This window comes from Rhinopithecus roxellana, chromosome 13 (genome assembly GCF_007565055.1).
Source record: "Rhinopithecus roxellana isolate Shanxi Qingling chromosome 13, ASM756505v1, whole genome shotgun sequence".
Taxonomy (NCBI): domain Eukaryota; kingdom Metazoa; phylum Chordata; class Mammalia; order Primates; family Cercopithecidae; genus Rhinopithecus; species Rhinopithecus roxellana.
Window position 1 is genome coordinate 110,030,632 of NC_044561.1, and position 6,866 is coordinate 110,037,497.

The window sequence follows — 6,866 nt, forward strand, 5'->3', positions numbered from 1 at the left end:
TTACAAGCACGCACCACTGTGCTCAGCTAATTTGCTGTATTTTTAGTAGAGACACGGTTTCACCATATTGGGCAGCTGGTCTTGAACTCCTGACCTCAAGTGATCCACCCACCTCGGCCTCCCAAAGTGTTGGGATTACAGGTATGAGCCACCACACCCAGCCTGACATTAATATTTAAAGTCATAGATTGGATAAGATTACCAAAGCAGTGAAAGTAGATGAAGAGGAGAGGAGGACCAAGGACTGAACCCTGGGGCCCCAGACTGAAGAGGTGGGAAGTTAAGGGGTAGACAAGGAAGGGTACAGAGAAGCAGCTGCTGGTGAGGTAGGAGGAGCACCAGGCAAAGGCAAGTGGAGAAAGTGTTTCCAGAAGAAGAGCATGATCCATTGTATCTATTACTGCTTTAGGGGCCAGTAAGATGAAAACAGAGGACTCACCATTGAGCGAGCAGCCTAAAGGTCATTTGTGACTTTGGTCAAGGCAGTTTTTGAGGGGTGGGGGGGGATTAAGCCTGACTGGAGTGGGCTCAAGAGAGAATGGAGGCCCTGGCAGGCAGATCACTTGAGTCTAGGAGTTTGAGACCAGCATGGATGACATAGTGAAACCCCGTCTCTACAGAAAATACAAAAATTCGCCAGGTATGGTGGTGCGTGCCTGCACTCCCAGCTACTCAGTATGCTGAGGTAGGAGGGAGCCTGGGAGTTGGAGGTTGCAGTGAGCCGAGATTGTGTCACTGCACTCCAGTCTGGACACCAGAGTGGGACCCCATCTCAAAATAATAAAAAACAGAGAGAATGGAAGATTCTTCCTTTTCTTTCTTCTTCATCTTCTTTTTCTTCTTCCTCTCATCCTCTTCTCCCCTCTCCTCCCCCTTTCTCCTCTCCCTTTCCGTCCCCTCTCTTGGAGGTGCCAGCATTACCAGGGACTGAGGAAACAGCAGGACCAAGAAGGCGGCAGCCTGGCTGGAGACCATGGATGTAGGGGGCCATGGTCACAGTCATCATGGTTGGGGTATTGTTTGCACACAGGAGACTGAGCAAACATTGAGGGTAATGGGAGCCAGCTCCCCCTCCCCATCTAATCAGTACCCCAGTCCTGCCAATTGCCCCTCCATAATCTTGTGATCCTCACGCGGTGTGCCTCTACGCACATATTTACTGCAGTTCTATTCATTCATTGATTTAACAAATAGTTTTGAGCCTGCTACTGGCTGCTGGATGGAGATCTTAGGATATAGCAGTGAACGACACACAGTCCCTGCCCTCATCGGACTCACATTCTAGAGGAAAAGATAGACATTAATCCAAGAATCACACAAAGAAGTGTTAGATTTCAACAATGATAGGTGCCTTACAGAAGAGGCTCCTAGGGCTTTTAGCACATAATAATGGGAGTTTGACTTGCATTGACTTGAGAAGATAACTTTTAAGTGGAGACTTAGTGGTGGAAGTGGTAGGAGGTAATTAGGCAAAGAGCCAGAGAGAGTGGCCCAGGCAGGGGACACAGGTGGCCAAGGTCAACTGGGCTTGGGAGTTGGGGGTTCACGGGACATGTGAGCAGGGCAAGGTTAGGGAGGAGGAGTGGTGAAGAAGATGAGGCCATGTGCTGGGTGTAGCGGCTCACGCCTGTACTCCCAGCTACTTGGGAGGCCGAGACAGGAGGATTGCTTGAGACCGGGAGTTTGAGACCAGCCTGGGCGACACAGCAAGACCCTGTCTCTACAAAAATAAATCAATAAATAAGGCCAAAGGATGAGCAGAGCCCAGACCATGCAGGACCTCATAGGCCATGGTAAGGAGTTTGGTTTCTTTCTAAGAGCACTGGGAAGCCAGCATAGGGGTTTAACCAGGTGCAACATTATCTGGTTTGTAATCTTTAAACAATTTTTTAATTGACACATAGTAATTGTGCATATTTATGGGGCATTAATGATGTTTTGATACATATAATGTATAGCAATCAGATCAGAGTAATTAGCATATCCGTCATCTCAAATATTTATCATTTCTTTGTGTTGGGAACATTCAATATCCTTCTTGCAGTTATTTGAAACTAATACATTATTGTTAACTCTAGTCATCCTATACTGGTATAGAACACCAGAACTTATTCTTGGTATCTAGCTGTAATTTTGTATCCTCCAGCAAAACTCTCCCTATCCCCACCCCTTTAATCCTTCCAAGCCTCTGCTAGCGTGTGCTCTACTTTTTACTTCTATGAGATTAGCATTTTTTAGCTTCCACATATGAGTGATAACACGTGTTTAATTTTCTGTTTCTAGCTTATTTCATTTAACATAATGTTTGTATTCCTAAAAGAGTCTGGCTGATGTCTGGAAAATGGATTGTAAGAGTGTGAGAGTGGAAGCGAGGAGACCAGAGAGGTAGTTTTTGTCGTGTAAGAGAGACAGGATGCTAGCTGGACTAGGGCATTGGACATGGTGGTAGAGAGGAAGCAGGAGACAGAAGTGCTGGGATGAGTGGGATGAATGGTGTCTTGACTGGTGGGGAGGGTACGTTGAGGAGTCAGGCTTTGGGCTTAGTAGCAGGGTGGCTAGTGGGGCTGATCCCCAAGAGCCCAGAAAACAGGGAGAGCAACAGGCTTTGGGGGCTAATGGGACATTTGATTTGAGGCTTGCTGCAAAATGTCCACATGGAACATTTGAGCAAGCTATTGATTGTGCAGATCACAGTTCAGACTAAAGCAGCGACATCAGCCTCAACTTACCGGTGGCAAGCATTTGAACAAGTCTAATTTTTACTTGCCTCGAGGCACACATGAGAATGAACTGCCCAGGAGAAATGACCTCAGGCTGGATCAAGCAGAGAAGGTGTCATGGAGGAGGTAGGACTGGAGCTGGGTCTTGAATGATGGGAAGGATTTGAGGAAGGGAAGGGAGGGTACACCAGGCAGCATGAACAAAGGCCCTGGGGTGAGAATAAGCTTGGGGCATGCTGAGGGTCACAGAAAATGCGGAACAGCCCATTTTAGGTGATGGCCACCTCTATGGAGGCAGGCAAGGAGGGAAGAGGTCCAGCAAGGGAGGTCAGGAGCCCTCAGAGTTCCTCATAATGTTCTAGTGCTTAAGCTGTGTGCTGGGCAGATGAGCATTTGTTATGTGATTAACTCTATTTTCTTGTTCTTAGATAGAGTCTCTCTGTCACGCAGGCAGGCTCATTGCAACCTTTTCCTTCCCGGCTCAAGCAATCCTCCCACCTCAGCATCCTGAGTAGCTAGTACTACAGGTGCATGCCACCACGCCTGACTAATAAAAACAAATTTTTTTGTACAGATGAGGTCTCACTATGTTGCCCAGGCTGCTTTCAAACTGCTGGACTCCTGTCTCCTTCGGCCTCCCAAAGTGCTGGGATTACAGGCATGAGCCACTGTGCCTGGCCTGATTGACTTTCTATATAAATATTTTTTGTTTTGTTTTGTTTTTGGGATGGTCTGTCATCCAGGCTGGAGTGCAGTGGCGTGGTCTTGGCTCGCTGCAACCTCTGCCTCCTGGGTTCAAATGATTCTCCTGCCCCAGCCTCCTGAGTAGCTGAGATTACAGGCACGCACCACCATGCCCAGTTAATTTTTGCAGTTTTAGTAGAGACGGGATTTCACCATGTTGATCAGGCTGGTCTCGAACTCCTGACCTTGTGATCTGTCCACCTTGGCCTCCCAAAGTATTGAGATTACAGGCGAGAGCCACCGCACCTGGCTGGTGGACTATATTTTGTATAGTTAAGATCATTTTTTATAATTCGTGGTCTAGAGGGATGAATAGAGGGGAGAGTAGAGAGGGGTCTCTTAGGCTTGAGTTTACATTGTTTACATTGCAGCTTCCTAATGGTGTGACTGTGGGCCTATGGATAAGGGACTTCATGCATTTGAACCTCTTTTGTTCTGTAAAATGGGCTTGAAGAATTCTTACCTCATCATCTCTCCTTCCCTCCCTCCTTCCCTTTCTTCCTTCTTCACTCCCTCTCTTTCTCTTCCTTCTTTCTGAAAAATATTTACTAAACGTCTACAGTGTGGAAGGCCCTGCACAAGGTCCGAGAGATATGCTCCTTTATGGTACTTACAGTCTTGAGAGGGACAGACATGAATCAACTAAATACATGAATGCACCACTGCAGACAGTGATGAGAGCTATGAAGACAACAAACAAGTGCTTCTGTGGTGGAGAATAAACAGATACCGAGACAGGGTGGCCAGGGAAGGTATTTCAGAGGAGATGCGAAGGAGTCTGTCTTGGAGGGAGTGAAGACAGAGGGGAACGTGTCAGTCAGAGGGCACAGTATGAGCAAAGGTCCTGAGGAGGGAAGCACAGGGGAGCTTTGAGTGTTGGTGTTAGCAGTGCAGCCAGCGAGGGGTGGGCAAGGGGGAGAGAGGCATGGCAGGAGAGGCTGGGAAGACATGTGCATTCAGGAACATGGGCTTGCAGAGCACGTAGCATGGTGCTTTGTGTGTGTGCTCAGGAAATGCTGGTGGCCTTTCTTCCCACCCCTTCCTGGGGGCCATGGCTAGGGTGACAAATGGATGTCTGAGGGCAGAAAGGGGGCTTGGAGGCCTGGGAAGCCTCTAAAGAGCACCTATTGTAGCTATGACAATGAGTCTAATGCCTTACTTCCTCCCCAGCATGCCCCAATTGTACGTTCCCACTCTTCACCGTATTACCTTGCAGTGCCCTCCCACTGTGACTTGAGTGGACATTGCTCAGCCATAGGACTTGCTCTGGCCAATGAGATGAGAGCAGCGGTGCATCAAGCAGGGGCTTGATAAGCACTTCTGTGCTTGGGCTTGCCTGTTTGCGCCTCAGCTACTGCCACAAGAACATGCCTAGCGTAGCCTGCTGGTCCTGGGAGGAGGAGGTGGCAGAGCTGAGCTACCCCAGCCAAGACAACCCAGCTGACCCAGACTTGCAAGTTAATTAAATGCTGTTTGTTGTTTACCAGGGGGATTTTTCTGGCTGTTCTGTGTGCAGCACTCAGTTCCTTGCTCCAGTGGGGCCCATGGATGCTGGGTCTTTTCTGCCTTCACCCAAGCCCAGGAATACTAGAAGAGAGATGGTTGGGCCAAGCCCAGGATTCTGACCTTGGACCTGCTGAAGCCTCACCGTAGGCACCAGGAAAGCCCTTCTCCATATGGGGTCTCAGTTTTACCATCCATTTAATGAAACATCTGGCCCTGATTGCCAAGGCCTTCATAGGAACTAAGAGCTCAGGTTGACCAAATATGACTATGTGCCTCCATTACTTAAAACACTCAGTGGCTCTCCATTGCTCTCAGAGAGAAGTCAAAGCTCCCTAAACTGCATTCAAGGCTCTGCATGGCTTTCCTCCTGTCCACATCTGCTGTACAGCTCCTACCACTCACTCTTTGCTTCAGCCATGCCTTATTGACTCCAGTCTTCTCATCATGCTGTGCTTGTTCATGCCTCTGAGGCTTTGCACCTGCTATTCCCTCTGTTTGCAAAGCCTGCCACTGCATTTCTCTGTTTTGTGAATTCTTATGCATGGGGTGTGGCTTGTTTTTAACTAACTTTCATTTCCTAACATTCATTGAATGCTTACACTATGCCAGGCACCTTGCTAAGCCCTGTGTTCTAGTTTAGTCTTTCTGGCAACTCTATGAGGTAGGTATTATTATCATCTCTGTTTTTAATAAACAGAAAAGTAAACGGACTGATCCAAGGTTACACAGCTAGCAAGTGGTGAAGCCAGCATACAAATTCAGGCATCTACAACAGATTTGAACCTAGGTCTATCTGTTTCCAGAGCCTATGTCCTGTGGAGTCACCTCTCCATGATGCTTCTTGCAGAATTATCATGCAAGTACAAGAACTATATTCATTCAACTAACAGAGATTTTCTTGAGTGCCAGGCACTATGCCAAGCTCTTCATGAGCAATGACTTCCTTAATCCCCATACCAGCCCTAGGAGGCCATGATTCTTATCAATCCCATTTTGCAGATGAGAACAACTGAGGCCCAGAGAGGTAAAGGGACTGGTATAAGGCCATGAAACCAGTAAGTGGTGAAGTTGGGACACATACCCAGGCAATCAGATAGATGCCCAGACCCAAACTCAACCTCTTGGCCACAGTGACTTTCAATTTGCCATAAATTTCAAGATCCAGCTTGGGCACCAACTCCAGGATGCTGAATTGCTAATTCATGGCTCTGGGGAGCCAGGGGATTCATGGCTCTGGCCTGTCCAACTCCCCTCCCCACCCCCAAGGACTTCAGAGCTGACAACCCAAGATGCAGTATGGTTTGGACAGAAGTCAGATGCTTGACAACACTGTTGGCCATCCCCCATCTCCCCAGTTTTCAGCCCAATGCGCTGACCCCAGCCCCCACCCTTCCCCTTGGGCCTCAGGCTCTGAATCCAAACAAACACAAAAAGCCAAATGACTTTCACTCTGTCCCTTCCAACTCAGTGATTTTGGAGGAGAATAAATACTGAAGCCACTGGCATGAATAGAAATTAATATAAAACTGTGCTAACTGCACAGGGATGTTTTTTAAAAAGAAAAAAAAAATTCTCAATTTAAAATCTCTACACAAATAGACTCTTCTAAGGTCAAATGAAAGATAAATGCCTCAGGAAAGCAAGGAAGTCATCATTTAGGCTGAATTTTTTTTCTCTCTCTTTCATTTCCTCTCTCTCTCATCCTGTCCCCACCAATATTTCTTTCTATCCCTGTCTTTGCCTCTCTTATCTGCCACTCACTTTTCCTGTCTGCGTGTTTGTATGTGTCAATCTGTCGCTTTTATTTCAGTGGCAGAACTGCAACTGCGGGTGAGTAGTATGACCTTGGTCAAGTCATTTCCCAGCATTGTGCTTCTGTTTTCCTATCTTACATAG

The 6,866-nt window shown here is 47.5% G+C and overlaps 1 long non-coding RNA gene across 1 annotated transcript; it reads right to left on the reverse strand.

Annotated features, from left to right (window-relative positions):
* Nucleotides 1-1,139: 1,139 nt before the first annotated feature.
* On the reverse strand, nt 1,140-4,954 carry LOC104655816. Its single transcript, XR_747031.1, has 3 exons — nt 4,666-4,954; nt 3,928-4,037; nt 1,140-1,281 (listed from the first exon to the last, which is right to left on the reverse strand). It is a non-coding gene; the product is annotated as an uncharacterized LOC104655816 (long non-coding RNA).
* Between the last annotated feature and the right edge of the window lie 1,912 nt (nt 4,955-6,866).